General features: G+C 46.4%; 1 long non-coding RNA gene across 1 annotated transcript; it reads right to left on the bottom strand.

Annotated features, from left to right (window-relative positions):
- Window positions 1-1,363: 1,363 nt before the first annotated feature.
- LOC101692957 lies at window positions 1,364-9,275 on the bottom strand. Its single transcript, XR_001181487.2, has 4 exons — window positions 9,224-9,275; window positions 3,616-3,790; window positions 2,717-3,063; window positions 1,364-1,540 (listed from the first exon to the last, which is right to left on the bottom strand). It is a non-coding gene; the product is annotated as an uncharacterized LOC101692957 (long non-coding RNA).
- Between the last annotated feature and the right edge of the window lie 13,619 nt (window positions 9,276-22,894).

Below are 22,894 nucleotides of genomic sequence, written 5' to 3'. Positions count from 1 at the left end.
GATTGTTGCTCTACAGTGTTGTTTGAGTTGAAAGGTGCTTTCTCAACAGACTTACTTCTCACTCACAGTGAAGTGCATGACACCTTCCTCTATCTCTCACACACTGTATTGGATATGCTTCTGTCTTCCAGATGAATGCCCTCTTTGGGGAACTGGCCTTCACTACAACGTTACCTCTTGGCTTTAAGCAGAAGGCACACTTTCTAGCTTCCCTGTTTTGTTTTGAAATGAGGTCTGTCTTCATGATACAAGACATGCCTGGAGAGACCGATGTACAGGAACTGGTTCCACAGAGTCCAGGACATATTGCCTACCGTGTATTGCACCACAGAGGTTGGCTAACACTCCTGTTTGCCTGGGACTTGCTAGTGGAAGGATCGTTCATCACAGGATTCCTTCTCATAGGTATGGAGAGGGAACTTTGTAGATGCTGTCACTCAGACATTGCAAAGTGCTTCCATCTTCATAAATGATACTTCCTGAAACTGCTTCCTGAAAGTATGGACTCTTAGACTTAATATAGGGCACTTTCCTTTGCCTTCCTCAAGTACATTTGCAATAACTTCTGTCTTCATGAAATAAGGTTTTAGGGGAAAGACATACGCTGCCCAAACTTGTATCTCCCAGCTAACTACATGGCATTCCCTGTGTCCCTTCACTCCAATGTTTGAACAGGCTTCCACCTTCCAGAGAGATGGTGTTCACTGAAAGGTGGTTTCTCTCCAGTGTTGTTTCTTAGAGTTCTATACCTGCAATTTGATGGCCCTCTTCCTGAAACTAGGGATTCTTTGAACTTAACCATTTGTACACACTTCAGCTTCCTTGGAGTGATTTTCTCAGTTTTCCCTATTGTTTGCACACACTTTTGGGTCCACTTCTGTCCTCTGGTCTGACCATGATTGTGGATGGACAGTTGATCTACAGTGCTGTTTGAGTTGAAAGTTTTTTTTTTTTTAATCAGACCTGTTTCTTGCTCACCTTGAAGTGCATGATGAATTCCTCAATCTCTCATATACTCTATTGGCCATGAGTCTGTCTTTCTGATGAATCCCCTCTCTGGGGTACAGGTGTTCACGACACCATTGCCTCTTAGCCTTAAGCACAAGGTACACTCTCTAGCTTCGCTGCTTAGTTTTGAGATGAGGTCTGTCTTCATGGTGGAAGATGTGTCTGGAGAGACCCATTGTACACGAACTGGGTCCACAGAGTTCAACATATATTATGTACAGTGTATTGCTTAAAAATGACTGTATCTATGAACTGCATAGAAAATCTTTACCATATAAAAATAAACATAAAAACTTAAATAGTTTTGTTAGCTATAAACATTTAAACATAAATAGTCAAATGACATATCTTCATATAATCATTTAATTTTATATTATAAAAATACCATTGTACTGAATTTGTACAACACAGTTAAGTAGACCTGACATTACCAGGGCTTGGTGGCAAAGTTTTCTCTTTTCAATCCATTTTGTTCTATTCTTGTGTTGTCTGTTTTGAACTTTTTGGAGAAGAGCAAATTGGCACCACTGAGCTTTGAAATGGCAGAAAAGAAAGAAAGGGGTTTTGTGTGGTGACAGAAGCCAGAAGAAGCCTGTTTTGCTCACTCCTAACCATGACCCTGCTCCTACTTACTGGTTTGCCCTCAATAAAGTGTCAATGATTCTCCCCCTTGAATTACTTGGCTTGTAATCATCCAGCCTTCTGTTCACCATGAAGAAGAATAACATTTATTCAGTGCTAACTGAGCGGTTGGCCCATGGTTTAACTTTTACCACTATAGTGTCAGGGGGTAGGTGGTAGTATTATCCTCATTCCTGTAGAGGAGAAAAGTGAGGTTTCAGAGTCAAGTAACTGGTCCAATTTTCTGGAAGTAGTGACTTGGCTGGAGCTCACTCTGTACCTGTACTCTAAATTTGCTCACATACTTTTTGAGATGGTCACTGGGGACTAGGGATGTTATCACGGGTCACAGTGAATGTTATTAAAAGGGAAACAAAGCTCTGATTTTATGTTAATTTCATTAACAAACTATTTTACCCAAATCTTAAATTTAGCATACCTATTCATACATTGCAAAATGGTGAGCAGTATTCAGCTGAATTACACAATTAACAAGATGACATCCCATCTATAGGGCTGCCTATGTGTTCTTTAAGAGTGAAGTAAAGCAGGGGAAAAAAAGTATCTCTCTATCATATTTTAAGTTTACCCATGAATCTCTACAATGAGATTTTCTGTGGTTTGAATATATACAATAAGGTATTTTTAAAAAGATTATTTCTTTATTTACTTGGAGAGAGAGAGAGAGAGAAAGCACAAGCTGGGAGAGGGAGAAGAAGACTCCCTACTGAGCAGAGAGCCCGATGGGGTACTCAATTTCGGGATTCTGGGATTGTGACCTGAGCTGAAGTCAGACACTCAGCCAGTGTTAGAAGTGAAGTGTTCTGTGTGAATATGGTAATATGAAAGCAGATGGGAGAACTCTATTGTTTCCTTGACATACACTCTCACACAAAATATTATGTATGCCAGGTCTTTGCTGATGTGATATGGCACATATTCAAGTTCTAGTGAAATATCATAAAGAGTCACCTCAAAAACCAAACAAACATACAAAATATGAATGAGCTGGGATAAAATAAGCAATGTTTCCTCTTTCCTATCAAGAGGAAGGACATTCCTGAATTATCCATGATTTTTCTCTTACCTGAATAACCATATAGTTCAATAGTACTTGAAGAAAAAAGCATGTTTGGTCCTCAGTGATCCTTTCCCCTGATATGGCCGGCAAGAGCGGAGTGATTTCTTGTGCATATATCCTTACTCCAGAGTGGGGAAAAAAGGAGTTCTTTCACCAACGTTCAAAGGGTTTTTAAAAAATGGCCTCCATTAAAATACATCTGCCCCTCCTTTGGAACCTGCTCACACTACACTCCAGGCCAGTGAGCATCCAGGGCTTGGAAATATGGTACAAAGTCCCATGAAGCCACATTTCCCTCTAAACCATTCTTCTCTCTGCCAAATTCTGCTTTGGTCAGCCTAAGGATCAAGTACCTGTCATGGGGCAATAAAGTGATATGCATTAATCAATCAATGGCCCTAACTGGCAAGTTCCTTAAAACTCATGGGGCACAGATGGCTGCGATGACTATTCCCAGGAAGCAGCTTCTGTCTTTCCATGAATGCAGCATGAAAATACACAGCTGGGTGAGCAGATAAATGTCCACTCATGAAACAACCATGATGAGGACAATAAACAGTAGTTTTGGATGGCAGATTTAAATTTCATTCACAGCTAAGAAAACACTCCAGATACATGATGTGTCTCTACTTCCTGCTGTTCCCAACATCTGATTCCTCCCTTCCATTCCTGTTTCCACCACTTCAGTAAATGTCTCCTGTCCTCATTTCATATAAAAAAGGCTCTGATTCTTTCTATCCTAATGTCTGTAAGACATTGCTGTGAAAAAGAGCAGGGGATAATTCCTCCTCCAAACCCATCTACGAAATAAAGAGTTCTATTCGGGATCATGACAAGCTGAGGAATCCCTCAAGAGAACTTCCAAAGTCATTTCAACATGTAAGGCTGGCTAAAATGTTCCTCACCATCCACCACACCAGGGTTAGGACTGATGAATATCTCCACCGTGCAGGTCCCTCTGGATGACATGATCACTGGGAAACCAGGCACGAGGCAAGCAAAAAGCACCTGCTCTACTGCACAGTTTGTATGAAGTGCTTGAAGCCACAGAAGAAACAGCTTGACTCCTTCAGATATTATCTAAAAAACAAAATTAAAGGTGGCAAAATTAAATACATGTTTATGCAGATATGCAATGCAATGCAGATTCAGTTCTGAGAAAGAAAAAACTAGAAGTTAAAGGTACTGTTAAATTCCTGCACCAAGTTCTTAGTGACAAGGAAGCAGGGGTGCTGCAAGAAGCCCAAGGGTGAAGAGTTGGGGTCTGGAGCCACAGTGCCTGGTTCCAATGCAGGCTCTGCTTCTTGCTAGCTTAGCTGTGGCCAGTGGAGAACCACTGAACTTCTCCCTTTGCATCAGTCTCCCCCTCTGAAAAATAGGGATAATAAAAGAATTTACCACAAAGTGCTGGCACAGGGTTAAGTGACTTACAACAGTGCCTGTATTATTAACTGCCAATTAATCATAAAAACAATGCAAAGACAATCGTTCTCCAAATTTACAGTGTGCTATGAATAGGGTTTTTGTTATGTCACTATAATATGCACATGTATCATGGAAAGTTCTTGAAAAATCTCAGAGCTAAATAAGACCTTAAAGACCTGGCTTAGTTATCTGACCTTGAAGCCCAGTCATCAGGCATTTCTACATCAGCCCTCCTTTTCGCCTGTGCAGGGAGCTACCTCGAGGGCTGCCACCAAAGCATCACTTCCACAAAGAGCCATTCAGAATTTTCTGGGACTCATGTCATCGTTGGACTTCTGGCATAAGTCCATTATTCCTGGTGGATGCTTCCAGTAGTACAAAATGGAACACGCTCAATGAGGGCAGAGGGTTGTGTCTGACTGGCCCACCACCATATCTCCAGCACCTAGAAAGGTGCCTGAAACACGTAGCTGGCATCCAGTAAATGTGTGTAATAAATGAGTGAACTAAACAAGAATAGATACGTACTGGTAGACATGGCCTGTGGAGTATAGCTTCAAAAGCAGGAGAGTATTGAGACTCCTACATGGTAAGTTGCATGGCACTGAGTTAAAGAAAATGGGTCCTACAATCAGACCAAAGGTTAAACCTCGAAAGCTGTGTGATCTTGGACAAGTCACCTACAACAACAAAGACCCCGGTCTTCCATTGATAACAGCTGGGAAGAGAGAATCCATTTCAGAAGGAAAGGGGACACAGGATGGCTGTGTACAACACTTATATTGTTGTCAAGATGGCAGTGTAAATTCATTTTATGGGGTCCCACACCATCATTCCCCACTACCATTTGAAATACATGGCAATGATAGATGAAATATATATGTATATATATTTTTAAATATTTATTTATTTGACAGATCACAAAGTAGGCAGAGAGGCAGACAGAGAGAGAGAGAGAGAGAGAGAGAGGAGGAAGTAGGCTCCCTGCCGAGCAGAGAGCCCAATGCAGTCGATCCCAGGACCCTGAGATCATGACCTGAGCTGAAGAGACAGGCTTAACCCACTTAGCCACCCAGGTGCCCCTAGATGAAATATATTTTTAAGAGAAGAGTAAAGTTAGCAAGTTAACCTCGGTAAAAAACAAAACAAACAAAACCCAAAACTGACAAACATCCCCATAAAGCAGCAACCACAGAAATTCTCAGTGATGCACAGATGTGTAGCCACAGGAAAAGGTGTCTGGAGACCAACTTCAAGGAGGATAAGTTGCTCCCACTGGAGATATAGGCAGACTGAAAGGCCTGCTCGCTTGCTGCCTGAAGCTGCAACTTCAACTGGGTTGGCGCCTTGATTGCACACCACTTGCTCCACCAGAACACTGTGAGATTTCCAGTAGCTCATTACATCTAAACACTACTGCCTCCTTTAACAAGGTTTCGCTTCCAGATTGCCCCTGACTTACAGGGATAGGCAGCAGGTGTCCCTACACATGCTCCTTCCAAACTCCTCTCTCTGCTTTCTTCTGTTGAGCATCTGACTTTTTTTAAAAAAAGATTTTTATTTATTTTTTTGAGAGAGAGACAGTGAGAGAGAGCATGAGAGGCGGGAAGGTCATAGGGAGAAGCAGACTCCCCATGGAGCTGGGAGCCTGATGCGGGACTCGATCCCGGGACTCCGGGACCGTGACCTGAGCCGAAGGCGGTTGCTTAACCAACTGAGCCACCCAGGCGCCCCTCTCTGCTTTCTTCTGATCCACTTTTTATTTACGGGCTAGCTTTACAGGATATCCCTCCTGTGATTAAACAGGTCTTAATAATCCTACCTTTTGTAAAGGAAGCCTTCCCCAATTATTTATATGTTGATAAATATTTACCTCTGAATCTCTATAAATCATCACTTTATATGGCACCAACATGTAGAAAATAAGAATGAAGTTACCCAATTTTCAGAATGAACCATACAAATTACAACCTACCTTCTAAAGCCAGAGACAGAAAGAAAACATCTGCATAAAAAAAAAGTGATGCGGGTTCCTTATTCATTCATATTTATTGTGCAAAATGGAAGTTTTAGGAAGATTAGAATAATGCATACTTGTTCTATTATATAGGCAACTAATCCTCTGTAGATGGTAATTATGGTATCCATAATTCCATCCCGAATCTAGAATTTCTGGACAAGAGGAGAGGGTATTAAAATCTCCTCTGTGAGAGGCAGAGCATTATAGTGTCTGGCTCTGGCCTTCCTGCTGCAGGACAAGACTTGCAATTAGTGATGACAAATGGAATTCACAAAACATTTCTGGGCTTTAGAGGACATCGGAAAACTAAGAAAGGACTTAGAAGATGGTAGGAAAGGAAACAGGAAGAAGGAAGGTGGCAGACAAAGTGAGCCAAAACCTGATCTGTAAGCAACATGCTCAAGAGAAACAAATCAGGGTGCCAGAGAACAAATGCCATTTTCACTGCAGGATCTCTACAAGTCTGTGCCCTCCAGACCCCAGTTCCCACCACATGGTAAGTTAGGGTAACTGAGCCTGAGCTTTCCTTAATAAACCAGGACCCTCAAATGGAACCAAAGTGATCCCAACCAAGAACACTCCCAGCCTCTTGGCAAAGGAAAGACAAACCCTCCAGAAAAACACAGAATTAAAAGAGATTACATCTATGTTCCAATAAATTTGGTCTCAAAATCCCATCACAGAGCACGCAAGAAATGAGGCCACTGTGAGAGACAGCAGACTGAGGGAAAATGAAGGCTTTAGACACTGGAATGATCAGATACAGAATAGGAAATATTATATGTTACTTGTTTAAGAACACAAAAGAGGTTTAAAAATGAAGAAGGATCAAGAGCCTATCAAAAGCAACAGGCCAAGTGTAAACATGGAACTGAAGGAAGTTAAATGGGGACCAAAAATCACTGAGACGTAAAACACAACAGAATGGTGGGGCAGTAGATGAGCCCCAAATGAAGGACTTCACACACTGCACACAAGAAGTGAAGACATTCCCCAGAATGCAACACAAGGAGTCAGGAGAAGAGTATGAACGTCAGCTCTAGAGACATGGACAACAGATGGGAGGTTTAGATAAGAATCTGGGAAGTACCGCAGAAGGACAGAGTCAACATTTCAGAAGACAACAGCTGAGGATTTTACAGAAATGATAAAACCAGAAATACAGGAAATGCACAGATAACAAGCAAGACAAGAAATCTTCAACTAGACATTTTGTGGTAAAGCTACAGAACACCAAAAACTAAGAAAAAGGTTTTAAGGAAAGCCAGAGAGAAAAGGCATTTAAAGGAATGAACAGGGTGGAAGCAGGGTTTAAAGTTGCTACAGTGATAAGGGACGCTAGTAAAATGGTAAAATTTTAAAATGGTAAAAAAAATTAAAATGGTAAAAAGGGTGACAGGAGTATTTTTACTGCTACTACTGCTAATACTGTGTCTAATGCAAATAACAACTGAAGACTGTGAAGTTTAATCTGGAACAGAAAAAACTAAATGAATTATGACCCTCAAAAGAAGGATCATGCCAATGAATTTCACAACTCTAGTGATCACTTTCAAAGCATCTCCTCTTTTTATCATAGCATTTGTATCATGTCCGGGATGAGATATTACAGCATACATGATAGAATATTTCAAAACAATAGTCCATTTTGTTCATACTCCATGGTGAAAGCAAATGACTCTGTCAAACACTTTGAAGAAGGAGAAAGTAGTGGAGCCATGTTTTGTCAAGAAAGCCCAGGGAGAAAAGTAGGTAGTAAAACCTCAGTAAGAAAATGAACACCATTTTCTTCTGCTTTGTTCTCTTTTTTGTTTTCTTGTTGTTGGTATCTTTTTTTTTTTTTTTGGTCTTTCCCAGAAATCACTTCATATATGCACATTTATCTGTTCAACTTCAGTGAAAGTTGGGAGGGAAAGGTGCCAGAACTTTTGAATGGCTGTCTTCAGCTGAGTGCTTATTTTCTTCTTTCAGTTTTTCTGAGGTTTCCCACTATTCTTCAATAAACATGTGTTGCTTTCTGGCAGGGGAAAGCCAAATGCATATTTAAAAGAAGTAATGGCAGGTCATCCGTCCATCCAGGTCAGGAGACAGCCTACCAGGGCAGGCAGAGAGGGTAGTAGACTCCCCTCTGTGAGTTCCTGCCCTCTTGGTCTTTCCTCAGCCCTTGCTCTCTGCTCTGTCTCTCCAGTCACACCCCAAACCCAGAGCAACAAAAGGACTGTTCAAAACTTAAACCCTGTGAGAAGGGCCATGCAGAGGTAAGGAGAGCCCTGTAAGACTCTGAGCCATGTGGTCTGTATCTGAGACTGCACATCTCCTTGAGCCACGTTCCATTCCCTCCATGCCTAATGTTGGCCTCAGGTTCTACAGAAGCAGTCAGGGCATCCATACACTCCTCTCTGTGTGCTTTTCTGTATACCTGATCCCATCTCAACCCACAACCCCCAGCACCATGCACCATGTGTCATCTCCCTTCAGTCAACCTGCAAATAGGTAAACACAGCCTGTAAAACCCATGCTCATCCAAGCTATGCCTGGAGTTATGATCGTCTGTCTTTACCATCAAACTTCCTAAAAGGCTATTCTTGTGTGTGGCCTCCATGGTCTCACACCCAGTCACTCTATCTCTCTGTCTGGCTTAGGACTCCACTACTCACCTTGCCTTTTCTTTCAGTACTCAGTGACCACCTCCTCGATCTACCACCACCCCCTAATCAAGCTGCTCTGCAACTTTTTGCATCATTGAACATTGCTGACATTTCATTCCTTGAAATCTCTCTTCTCTAGACATCTGTGCAAAAATGCTTTCCTGGCATCAAAGCCACATCCCTCCCCTTCCACCCACTACTCCTTTACCCTTTCTCTTTATCTGCCCAAGAAAAGAAGGAATTACCCTAAATCCTTAACTGTCACTCTACAAGGAGTATGTCCCTTGGCAACAGCATGATTGCATCTCTCTTCCCCCAAGCACCCATCCCTACATTTTGACTGTCCAAACCAGAACCTACACCTGCAGGTCCCACAGCCACCTCAACTGAGACCGCCTAAAGCTGCACTCCTCCTCTTACCTCCTGGACCTGGCTCCCTTCCTGAGTCCCCACGACTGTTGTGGCAGTTGACACATCAGACTCAACATTCTGAAAGCACAGATGAGCCTACTGCAGCATTTTTTTCCATAGCTGAGATATGGAAGCAGCCCAAGTGTCCAGCAACAGAAGACAAAGTGGTACATACACAAAATGGTATATTACTCAACCATCAAAAAGGATGAGCTCCTGATATTTACCACAGTATGGATGTACCTAGAGGGTACTGTGCTAAGCAAAATAAGTCAGACAGAAAAAAACAAATACTGTATTTCCAGGGATGAATCCTTGAAAAATGCCCTACATACCCAAGTTTTAACGCAGGGCCAGTAGCTACAGTTTTAGCATATATCACCACGATGTAAAATAAAATCTTTAAGAAAAAAAGTGAAATAATAAGACAACAACAGCTAGGGTAAAAAGACTTAACAATTGTCTTGCTCATCATCACCAGCACCACACCAGTTACACATCTGACCCCCAGGCCAGCATAGCAGGTGGAGGACAGGTCCAGGCAGAGAAAGTATTACTTGTTTTTCACATTTTTTGAAAAATGATAAACAGAAGAGATGCCTGGGTGTCTAGACTGGTTGAGCAGCTAACTCTTGATCTCAGCTCGGGTCTTGATCTCACAGTGGTGAGTTTCAGTCCCACACTGGGCTCTGCACTGGGCGTGGAGCCTGTTTAAAACTAAACTAAACTAAAATAATACCTCTGTCAAATTTACGTAAATTCTGGGGTGCCTGGGTGACTCAGTGGGTTAAAGCCAGTTCACGGCTCAGTTCATGATCCCAGGGTCCTGGGATCGAGCCCCACATCAGGCTCTCTGCTCAGCTGGGAGCCTGCTTCCTCCTCTCTCTCTGCCTGCCTCTCTGCCTACTTGTGATCTCTGCCTGTCAAATTAAAAAAAAAAAAAAAAGTACGTGAATTCACAACCTACATGTAAGTTAATTTCTACTTGTTCTAAGACAGCATGAAAACAAAGATGTAGTTATCAAGACAGGAAGCAAGATAAATTGTGTATGCCATGTGCCGTGAGATGACCCCAACTGCATCCAAGTCAGCCATGGCCCTCCACACATCTACAAGAGAGGGCATATTATCCCCATTACCAAAGAGGAAACCAAGGCTCAGAGAGGTAAAAAAGAAAATGAGTCCAAGATCATAGCATCATTTAGCAGCACAGCCAGAATGTATAGAAATGACCCCCAAAAAGGCCACACCTAGTGGATGAATAGCTTAGTTATGAGTTATGAAAACCCGGGTAGAAGGCTCCCTAAGAAAGGCAGATAATCAATAAAGGAAAAATAAAGAGGCACCTGGGTGGCTCAGCCGGTTAAGCATCTGCCTTGGGCTCAGGTCATAATCAGAAATTGGGTCCTGGGATCTTGCCCTATGTCAGGCTCCCTGCTCAGCAAGGAGTCTGCTTCTCCCTCTGCCTCTGCTCCCCACTCATTCTCATAAACAAACAAACAAACAAATAAATAAAATCTTACCAAAAAAAAAAAAAGGAAAAATAAAGACCATAAGCTTATAATAAAGATATGAATGACGAGTCAAAGCTTTTGGTGACACACACACACACACACACCTGCCAACAGTTCTCTGGCTAAAACATGGGTGGAAATGATGGGGTAGGAGGCACACAGGCCTGGACAGCACAGCCCCAGCAGATGGAGAACCCTGGTGTAGGATTAGCTACCTTCCAGTGTCCTTTAAAATGTTGAAACTAAAGAAATCTGAAAAATAATCTGAGGGGTTTGAAGCGGCAGGGGGTGGGAGGTTGGGGGAACCAGGTGGTGGGTATTAGAGAGGGCATGGATTGCATGGAGCGCTGGGTGGGGTGCAAACACAATGAATACTGTTATGCTGAAAATAAAAAATAATTAAATAATTAAACAAAAAACAGAAAACAACAACAACAAAAAAACTAAAGAAATCTGGTAGGGTTATTGAGGTCTGATCCCGGGGGGTGCCTGGTTGGCTCAGTCTGTTAGGCAGCAGCCTAACATGACTCAGGTCATGATCACAGGGTCCTGGGATCAAGTCCTGCATCAGACTCCTTGCCCAACCAGGAGCCTGCCTCTTCCTTTGCCTGTTGCTCCCCCTGCTTGTGTTCTCTCACTGACAAAGAAATAATCTTTAGAAAGAAAGAAGAAAGGAAAAGAGAAAAATAAAATCTGATCCACAGTATAGAACAGCATCCTTTGTGTTGGGCTGATTTTATTTGATTGATTTTTTTTTAATTCTGACTTTATTTCAAAATGAAAAGTTAAAGAAAAAGTCAATTTTAACTATCACTCAGCTTTAAGGTACAACTGCTGATGTGTGAACCAGTTAAAGCAAATAAAAATTAATAGATTTTTGAATTTTTGTCTTTATATAGAACATTTGTAGGTATATTCTGCAGCAGATGTCACAAATGGAGAATTATACATGTTTTCAGTATTCTACTATACTGCTACGAATATTCATTGAAAGCATACAAATTTATTTGATTGATTTTTAAGTAGGCTCCACAGCCAGCATGGACACTTGTGCAGGTCTTGATCTCAGGACCCTAAGACCATGAACTGAGCTGAAGGCAGACAATCTATTAAGCCACCCAGGCATCCCACTTTCTTGGGTTCTAATAGGACTTTTCCTAGGTTCTAATCCTAGCTGTACTGGCTGCCCAGGGGGAATGAAGTCCAGCACCACGAGAAAAGCATCCCAAGGCAGCAGTCCTCTGCAGGAGATTTGCTGGTGGCTGCCACCATCAAAGAGTGAGTGGGTTAAGGTATAGAAGCAAAGAGGGAACAATGATAGTCACTGCCTTTTGGGTGTCACTGAACCATCCTACTCACCTTCAGGAAGCCTGGCCCTTCTCCAGTCAACACAGCAAAAGCAAACTTGTTAGAAGAACAGGGGAGGGGGTCATCTCCCTCCCTCAGAAATAGAAGCAACCAGCCAAACAGTGCAGCACTGGAGGAAAAATAAAAATATGAAGGAATGTGGGGGCACCTGGGTATCAGTCTGTTAAGCATCTGCCTTCAGGTCAGGTCCTGGGACCTGGGATCTGAGCCCCACATCAGGCTCCCTGCTCAGTGAGCAGTCTCCCTCTCCTTCTGCCCCTAGCTCATTCTCTCTCTCTCTCTCAAATAAATACAATCTTTAAAATAAGAAATTTAAAAATGAAGGAATGAATCAAAATGCAGAATTCAGAAACAGATGAAACTACATATAAAAACCTGAAATATGACCCAGTGAGTGAGGAAGGATTATTAAATCATGATACTGTGTGAATTGATTGCCAATTTTTTCTTAGAACATAGAGCACACTGCACTACACCAAAACAAAAACACAAAATTAGGATTGAATACAAAAACAAAATTATATCAGTGTTATTCCATCAAGTGTTTCTCTAACCTACTGATCAGTTTATCCTCCAAAAGAATCTGGGCACCACCTCAGCACACATGAACACATTTTCAGGCCACAGTTCACACTGTTCCAGTCCCCAGTCTGAGTCCTGAGCCCTGGGCTCCTCCATGCAAAGCCACCACCAACTATGTCAGGCCCCTGCCCTAGAAATCCCCAAACCAAACCACTTCACAACAGGGAGACTCAGGGAAATTCAAATGGGCAGAAACTTGGGACTTTGACTTTTTTTAAAAAAAAATTAAAAGGAAAATACAGCAAGAAACATTTCTAGCAAAAAGCGAAGAGCTAATCTTTCACAGTGTCGAGAGTTATTGGAATTATCAAAACACCATTAATAGTCTGACAGGTCAAACAGACCAAAGCTGGAAACACCAGAGGAAATGCTCACAGCAAACAGACCTGAAAGCCAGGGCCTAGACCGGCTGACATGGCTCTGCTGCTTACTACAGTGAGAAAGTGTAACTTTCCTGGGCCTCAACTTCTGTCCTGGCCAGCAGGAAAGTGGCAACACCACAAAACTCACGTCTGGTCGGGGATTACATGAAAGGAGGATGCTCGGTGAGAGCCCCGCCACACCGCCCGTCCAGCCACAGTCTGTGCCAGTGAATGGGAATTTCCTCTACCGCAGCCACACGAAGAGCTGAAGGATCTGCACAAGATGCCTGTTTATTTATTTACCAGTAACAAAACCACGTTCTGCCACAAGCACAGAGGGTAAGAGACCCCAAGAGATGGGAATATCTCTCACCCTGCCTGGACCAGGCTTTCAAGACAAGTTGGAAAGCCCACAGCAGCTCTGTCACTGACTGAATGAGGCTTTGGAAGACAACGTCATCCCAAAGAACAGTTTAATTTACTTCTCTTTAAAAAGCAGCGGGACAAGGTCTTGACCACGTCTTCATAAATTAACAGCTTAGGAGGCTAAACCCCAATGATTTAGTTATGTCCCCAGGAGGCACACCTCCACTCGTGGGTAGCTTCAGGGAGAAAGGGTGCCTCCCCATCCATGAGGATACCCTCTGACACTCATCTGCCTGAACATGCTTCCTGCCCATGTGCATTTACTCCCTGGAACCCTCCCCATCTAAGCTCCTCTCTGGATGCTGCAGGAGGCAACTTCCTCACACCCCCATCACCACTGGTGACACCGCAGCTACTCCCAAGCCTTCAAGCAGGGTGCAACTGTCTGTGTTGCCAAGCGTCCCATCAGCCCAGCTCCATCACTGATTTCTGTACCCATAATTAATTAATGTATGTATGTATGTGTGTATTTTTACAGATTCATTTATTTTAGGGAGAGAGACAGACAGACAGACAGACAGAGATACAAAGAGAGTGCACACACACAAATACGGGGAGATAGAACCTCCAGCAGATTCCACACTGAGAGCAGAGCACACCTCAGGGCTCAATCCCACCATCCTGAGATCATGACCTTAGCTGAAACCAAGAGTTGGATGCTTCAACGACTGAGCCACCAGGTGCCCCTCTGTACTCTTAATCTTAAGAAAAGACAGACACCGCTTCTTTCTGTCAGCCATGGCCTCAGAAGCCATCTGTCACACAGCCAAAGCTTCCAGAGGGTAGGACCAGGTCTGCAACACCAGTGATGCCAGAGTATCACCATAAAACTACAATCTAGTGAGTACCAGGCTCTGCTCTAAACTCCTAATATGGCCTTCTGCTTTGTGCCCCAAACCTGTATGCTAGGTATTATCCCCAGTGCACAGAGGAGGACACTGAGGTCCATGGCTTTATCCAAGGGATCTATTTTTATGGGGCAGCAGTGGGGACCTGAACCCAAGTCTGTTACTCCAAGGCCCCTCGGTTAACTCTGCTACTCACGCAGCCCCAACAGAGTCACCAAATACCTCCCTAAACCCTCATCCCTCCTGTGAAAAAGCATGGTCTTCTGCCATTTCCCAGATGGAAAGAAAGCTGGCTTGAGCCAGATATAGTGACCTGCCCATGATGGTACAGGCGATGTCCCCCCTGTTCTCCCTCCAACACCCATGTCATTCTGCACGAGGCCCCATGGGGTCCTTCATGCTTCCAGCGGAAAACTCTGGTGAGACCACCAGTCTCCTGGCAGGCCTTCATCTTGACCCTGGAGGACAGGACCAGTTAGGAGAAACTGGCTAGTTAAGCCTCTGAAATGGGGTCCTACCACGCAGGAAAACCTCTTATCCCCAGGGCATTGCCCACGTGAATTAGCTGGCTTTGTAGAGGGCCCCACAAGCACCAGCCTTGCTGAGTCACTTTCTCTAAGGCGGTGGTTGAGACAAAAAGGACCCAGGAAAGAAAGGCATAGGCTGTTGTGGAACTCCAGTGCCTTGGTATCAACAATTAATGTGAGCAGCTGCTTCTGCTCACTAGATCTGCATTTTATGTGGGGCACACTGTTCAAAGTTTACACCCCCATCTCTGTAACCTTCACGACAACACCCGGAGCTCCCTGCACCATCATTACCACCTCACAGACAAGGAGACAAGGCATGAGGGGTGTGTAGAATGATGCAGCTCTGCGCTGGGGCCAACCTGGGGAGGACTCCCACAGGCTTGCTCTTGCCACTGCTGCAGAAGGAGCTGAAAACAATGGGTCAGTTTGCATTATGTAAGGTGGGAAAAGTCAACCATAAAAGTCATTCGATTTTTAAATGGGTTATTCCTCAGGATAAAAACAGTTTCAAAAAATAATTTCCTAGAAGTTCAACATATTCCTTCTTCCAGGTGCCTGGAATGTGATGGAATGTTGTTAAAAATAAGTTTGGGCACATCACCATGCCAGACAGAAACTGGAAGTAAGCTGTTGTGGGTTCCCAAAGGCTCCATCACAACCCTAAGGAGAAGACATATAACTTTCACTGTCCCAAAGTGGTTATGTTTAAAAAAAAAAATAGGCACAGGTGGGACATTTTAAGTTACAGACTTTCAATGCAGGGGCAGTGGGGACAGGGGGGGGGTGTCCCCCCACTACCCCCAAATGTTTCAGTTATATATAGTGACTTACCAAAGTGACTCATCACAAGTACCTACAAGGTGACAGGCAACTGACCGATGAGGAAGGTATTCGGACCACTTAACAAAATCAGCACAACTTAGAATCCTCATTATTAAGAAGAGAAAACCATTTATTAAACATTCGCCAGGCACCAAACCTGCTAAGCACTGTCACACGCTCTACTCATCACAAGGCTGCCAAACTCAGTGCAGAAACTGAGGCTGAGGAAGTCACCTAAGGTCATGCAGCACCAGAAACTGGATTCCAACCAGGTCTGACATCAAAGCCCACCCCAGCTTGCTGCAATGATTCAGAACCTAAGCTTTGTGATGATCGATAAAATACATGCTTAACAATGTTTACACGTCTCTCTATGTTAGAATTCAGGGAACGGTTTTTAAAAATGACATACACAATGGGAAAAAATAATGCAGGTTTTGGAGGCAGGCTGCCCAGGGTTCAAATATTGGCTCCTCCACTTACAAGCTGTGTGACCTTGGACTCCTTTAACTCCCCTGTGCCTATATTTCCATGCACTAAAATGGTAGCCATAACAGACCTATCTCCTCAGGCAAATAAAGCATTTTGGTGGTGGTGGTGTTGTTTTAAGATTTTATTATTTATTTGACAGAGAGAGACAGGGAGAGAGGGAACACACACAGGGGGGGTGTGAGCAGGAAGCCTGGTGAGGTGAGATCCCAGCACACTGGGAGCCTGGTGAGGTGAGATCCAGCACCCTGGGAGCCTGGTGAGGTGAGATCCAGCACCCTGGGAGCCTGGTGAGGTGAGATCCCAGCACCCTGGGAGCATAACCTCAGCTGAACAACTGAGCCACCCAGGTGCCCACAAATAAAACATTGAGAATCATTCCTGGCATGAGTTAAACCTCAGAAGGAGTGGGCTGGTGTTACTTCTTGCTGGGCACTAGATAGGGCCAGCAGCCTCAGGCCCACTGTTTTAGCAACTCATTTGCATAGACAAAGCCCAGGCTCAGCCACTTCCTGCTCACCCTATGGTTTCTTCCTGTCACTAACATCTCTCCTCACACGTGCTCTGTGGCACTAAGCTCTGGGCCTCAACTTCCCATCTGTCAAATGAGGTGAAGAGCCCAGCTGATCTACCTGAGGTCCTTCCGGCTGGGCAATCTAGGATTCTTGACAATTCAGGCCCTAGAAATTTCAGAACCATCCTAACACAAACATTACCAGATGACACCCACTCATTTTCCTCAAATCTTCTCTTCCGTATTATGTATAAATGCCTATTTTCATGGCAAATCTTCTCCAAGATCCCAGAGCTCCACGAGCACCCACAATAGGCTGGGCAGGCATCCCCAGTGCTGAGGCTGGGGACATGATAGTCAGAATCTCTGACCCCCAGGGAAGACGGATTCCAAATCAAGCTGCTCTGATAAGCAGGTCCTCCCTGTCAGAGAGGATTTCAACAGAGCACAGTTGAGAGGAAGTGCAGGCATGAAACTCAGAACTTGGCCCACTGGACAGAAGGCAGTAGGACAGTGGGCCGGAGGTGTGACAAAGGGATAGAGAGGAATGGCACAATCAACAGAGGCCAGCCAAGGCAGCACCGATGCTGAATGTGAGAGGGTGGGCTGGGGACACACTGTGAAAATGGTTTCACAGGCAGGAAGCAAGCCCAGCTCAGCACAAAGCAAAGTGCTGAGCAGGAACCTGCAGGGACCAGGTTGGACACTAAGTTGGGCTGAAAATGGCTGCAGCACCCAGTGCAGTCTGAATCTCACCCATGCCTCTCACAGGCTGGGTGACCCTGGACCAGTTATGCTACATCCTTTAATGTTTCCTAAAGGGTATATTCACTCCATAACCCTGACCCATGTTCTCATTTGGGTGAGGATCTGATGGTGCCCACAATCTACAGGATCCAATATATACAACTAGGACAGCCTGGAGGGGGGTGGGCAAAGCAGGCTGGACAGGGGGTTAAGAAGGAATCAGGAAGAAGTCATTCCCACACTTGGGGCATGGGTTGGTACTGACCAGATACACTGGGCAAGAGACAGTGTCCTAAGACTGCTCTAAGACTAGCTGGGTCCAGGCAAAGCACCTAACAGTGCGTAGATGTAATCCATCTGTAAAAGGGAGGCGAGTGGTGGTGGTTGTAGCTGGTTGAGCTTCTGACTCCTCGTTTTGACACAGGTCATGATCTCAGGGTCCTGGGATCAAGCCCCACCTAACTCCAGACACAGTGGGGAGTCTGCTTGAGATTCTCGGTCCCACTGCCTGGCCCATTCACCTGTGCCTGCATGCGTTCTGTGGTGCGCTCTTTATCTCTCTCTCTCAAATAAATAAATCTTAAAAAAAAAAAAAAAAAAAAAAAAAAAAGGAAGTCAGGAAGGACCAGGAGACCTGCTATTAAAGTCTCAAAGATGCCACCCTCCTCAACTAGCCTCAGGAAATAAAGTAAGTGGATGCCCAGGAGCCTCCTGGACACAGAACTTTCCAAAGCAAAGCTTTCAATTTCATACTGGAGAAAAGGGTGCTGTGCAAATTCAAGACAAAAAACCCAACCAGGGTGGGGTGGGGGATGAAGGTGGGTTTGGACGGGGTTGGCCCTGTAGGGCTCTGGCCACTAAATGCCCACTGCCCAAGCCAGAGGCCTGGAGTCTGCACCCAGTCCTACTGCTTCCTGAGGTTTCCATATCATGGCCTCACCCTGAAGCTTCCTCCTGGCAGCTCTTTACCCAGGGAGGCCACCTGTGAGCAGCCCCCCCCCACACACACCCCAGCTTCTGCCCCTTCATCCAGCTGGAGAGAAGGATCCCCAAGCCTGCTGCTCTCTCTGGTCTCTCCTGCAAAGAGAGGGGTATGTGGCCCAGGAAAGGAGGGTCCCTGAGGATATCTGAGTCCCTGGCCCAAAGACACCTGGCTTGAGAATGTGGGGTTTCTGTGCTCTAGGCACAGCAGTTCCTAGAGGAAACAGGGTAGGGAGCTCCAAGGTGGAGGGGAGTCCTGGGAGTCTGGGATCACAGATGCCAGTGGCCCCCTAGTGGAAGGGTTTCAGTGACTCCAGAGGTGAGAGGGGCCAGGGGTCAGGCCTGGAGGTGGACAAGGACCTGCGGGGTAGGGGGCCGGAGATGGAAGTGATCCCAGGGTGGTCGCAGCCCCAGTGGAAGGGTGGGGATGGGGAGAAGGGGTCCATGGGCCAGAAAGGAATTGCATCCTGGGGCTCCTGGGTAAAAGGCACTGGAGGTAGAGGGGGCCCAGTGGGGCCCAGGCTGCGCGGGCAGAGCCAGCTCCCATCGGGCAGGGGAGCCCAGCGAGTCTGAGGGACAAACTTTTCCATCAAGTTCTGGAAAAGAAGCCTATCAGCACAGGCGTCTCTCCTGGGGGCAGACGAGCCCAGTGGTGCTGGGCCCCTCAATGTCAGTAGGGCGCCACGCGTTCCCCGGGTACCGGGAAGTGGAGCGGGGGCTGTGGGGCAAGGGCTGTGGGGCGCAGGAGCACCAGGCCACCAGGAACCTGTCCGCCAGGTCCCCCTCCCGCTCCCGCGGACGCAGCAGCAGGTGGCAGCCGGCAGGAGCGCCCCAGCCTCCCTCCCTCCCTAGTGCCCTACCCCCGCCTGAGCCCCGCAGTACCTGAGTCAGCGGGGCTCCAATGCCATCCCTCGCGCCCTCCCCCGGCAGCCCAGAAATCCCGCCTCCCAGGGAGGCGCTACTTGCGCGGCGAGCTCAAGAGACCCGCAGAAGGCGGTGGGCTGGACAGGCAGGTGCGGGAGCGCTGCGGCGGGTGGGGGGCGGGAAACAACCGCGCGCGCCTCCGCAGGCCGGCGCGCCCTCGCCCAGCCTCCTGTTCTGTTCTGTCCTGTCCGGTGAGGGGGCTGGCTGCGCCCCCTGCCGGCTCCCGCCACTCTTCTGCCCGGCTGACTCCAGGACCCCAGTCCCCCGCCCAGTCCCCCGGTGCTGTGTGGCCGGCCCTTTTCTCTCCTCAGGGCACAGTGGAGCAGCGAGGGAAGGCCTGAGGGGAACTTCCGGTCCGCCCAGCCCCGGCGGATACCCGTCAGGGGCCTCTGTACCTGGTGGGCGCCACCCGTGGCCATCTTGGAACACCCCAAACCCCCTTCAGAGACCAGGCGAAGCCCTCCTTGGGGAATCCAGGTTCCTGGGGCCAAAGCGAGTTGATCTTGTGTACTGCTGTGTTTGTTCCCTGGCCTGGCATGGATTGACAGTCGCTGAACTGATCTATTCTGGGGTCATCAAGGGCAGAGGAAAGAGTTCAGGGCTGGGATCCCCAGGCCTGGGGTCCACTCAAGGCTTGGAGCCCTCTTGGCTGTCCCTGGCAGAATGACCAAAGAGGAACCGTCAGAAACATGGATCTGCCTTGAACTGGCAGAGCATTCAGGGACAGGGAGGGGACTGTCTCCTTCGCAGAGTATCTGGAAGCCTGCGGTGGAAAATGGATTTGTCTGAGCCATGGTCATTAGTGTTGGGCCAAGGAACCCCTGGCTTGCTTCTCCTACCTGCATCCTAGGTCTAAAAACTCTCACAGGGTGCCTGGGTGGCTCCCTCAGTACAGCATCTGTCTAGGGTCCTGGGATCCAGCCCTGCATCTGGCTCCTTGCTCAGTGGAGAGCCTGCTTCTCCTTCATCCTCTCCCTCTACTTGTGCTGTCAAATAAATTTTTAATAAATAAATAAATAAAATGTTAAGAAAAAAAAAAGAAAAGAAAACTCTTAGCACCTATTAATTATGATGGCAGGAGGGGTGAGAAATTCTAAAAAAAAGCAATCTCTTAAGAGAATATATTAACACCTCTTACAGTGCTTGGTGCATAATACATAATACATAAGCATTTTACAAATGCTTACGTTTCTGGGTGGTTTTAAGGAAAAACGCTGAGTTTCCTTCAAACCCAATATACCTTCCCCTGCTTTTTTAAGACAACACCTACACAAGAGTACACACTGCCTCAGGCCTGACTTAATTAGCTATGTAATAAATAGAATTAATAAATCCACCTTTATGGTGTTCCTGGCAACTCTCCCAAGTCGTCTCCAGCCCTCATTCTAAGTGTTTTAAAACACCACAATGACTAGCAACCATTGTTCTGAATCCAGAAGCAAAACAAAACAAAAGATAAAAACATTATGGCCCACAGATTTACATGTGACACCTTCTGTCTGCCTTTTCCTCACCCTCTCCCTTGTCCTGCCACCCACCTGCAGCTCCCTGCCCCAGCCCAGAGCTCTTCCCCAGGGCCCATCAGTCACTTACACCCTCAGTGAGCCTAAGAATTAAAAATACAAGGAGTGAGATAAGCTATATGGGCGCTTGCACTCCCCTCATCTGTGAGAATCTCAGTGCCTCCTAGCACCCCTCCGTAATAATGAGACAACTATGTTAGGGTGGCCCATGCCAATCCCAGCTCTGCTGCTCACTGCTGACTGCCTTGGCAAAGCCGTCCAGCCTCCCCCATGCAGACTGAACCCCGAGACCCCCAGAATGATTCTCACCCCAGGTTTTCCTTTAAGGGCTGCAAAACTGTTGCTGGAGGAAGACAAGCATGTGCCATCAGCTCCCTCAGCTCAGCCCCAGGCCCAGGACTGGCTGACCCATTCTTGATGGCGTCCAGAAGCCTTTCCCCGTCTACCAGGCACATAGTACCTCCACCTCCCAGGTTGTGTGAGTATTGGAGACCGAGTACGTGGCAGTGATGCTAGTTGTAAAGAATTGTCTGGTTTTGTCCATTTGGGGCCTGTTTGGGAGTTATTGGTACCTCCCCAGTAATACGGTATAGAGAAAGTGTGTTGGCCAGCCTGCCAATGTGAGGGGAGATGTGGGCCTCCTCTGAGAGCCCACAGAGGGACTTCACGCCTGACCTCTGAGCCTCCCAGACCTTACTAAGCAGTAGCAGGTTTCTGATACCTGTGGAAACCTCTCCTGTGTCAGCTTCATGCTGGGCCCTGGACATACCAGAGTGACTGACAGCCTACAATCCCTGCCCTTGTAGATCCCCAGTCTTGAGGGGCAGATAGACATGTCACCTCACCAATCCAGCCCCACCTCCTTGCAAGGAAAATGATTCAATGACCAGATGCAGACCTCAGGAGGGTCATAAACACAGTGTCGGATTCTTACAGATCCTCCAGCCCATCCCTGGGCGGGGGCAGAAGGAACTGAGGTCCAAAGGGCAGGGGGATAGGAGGTGGGCTCAGGATGAGACCAGAGGCCTCTTTGCTCTGAAAAACGCTTTTGCATCTCTTGTTACGAGATATGGGGATCTAGTCTCCCAAATACACATTTTGTCTCTGGCGTTCCCACCCAGCCTCCGAATGGGAGCTCCATAAATATCTGTTGAATGGATGAATGAATGTTGTTCGTAGCTGCTCCTGTACTGGAGCCATCCCAGGTGCCCTGTGCCATCCTGGCTGCTTCATCCCATTACCACAGCTGAGCCCCACCACCTGCCGAGCTCGCACAGTGACTTGAATTTTGCAGGTAAGGAGACAGGTGCTGGGTGGTGAGGCTCCCTGGTCCAGGGCTCACAGCATGTTTTCCACTGTCTGGAAGACCATGCCCAATTGCCACCGTCCCTCCCATCCTCCTTGTCTCCAGCCTCTGTTTGAGCCACCAGAGCCAGACCATCCCCCTGGGGCAGAGGCAGATTGCACAGCCTCCATTTATTTCCAAAGAGCTTCCCCTCAGCCCAAATGCTTTCTGAAATCCACCAGAAACCTCATTCTTTCTGCCTTTAGTCCTTGGAGGGTTACCTTCTTCACCACAGACACCAGAGTGCTTACTTTTTGGAAACAATGCCTGGAACTTGGGATTCTCTTGTTGCTTCTGGAAATTGAGCAATAATCTAAAAGTAACAAATATAAAAAATAAAAACAGGCAGGGGTAGCATGGGAGAGCTGGAGGTCAGGCTTCCCACAACTTCAGCCTAGAGAAGACAGCCAGAGACACAGAGAGGGATGAGTAACAGAACCAGCAGAAAAGCCATCACAAGCCTCTGCACTTGGCTGCAAGAAGTGGCCCTCAGACCCTCACACCAGAGCCATCAAGTGACACTTTCCTTCCAGGTTTAACAGGTGCACTTACTGGTTTCCTACCCGCCCGAGGTTAAACTCAATGGATGCGGGGAGGCAGATGTTCTAGTAGCAATGCACTAGGTTAAACTCAATGAATGCAGGGAGGCAGATGTTCTAGTAGCAACAATTTCATCCACAAGAGGAGGTGCAGCTCCAGCCGAGA

Source organism: Mustela putorius, unplaced genomic scaffold, assembly GCF_011764305.1.
Source record: "Mustela putorius furo isolate JIRA1106 unplaced genomic scaffold, ASM1176430v1.1 tig00000224_pilon_pilon_pilon, whole genome shotgun sequence".
Taxonomy (NCBI): domain Eukaryota; kingdom Metazoa; phylum Chordata; class Mammalia; order Carnivora; family Mustelidae; genus Mustela; species Mustela putorius.
This window is presented reverse-complemented; position numbering and strand designations above follow the sequence as displayed.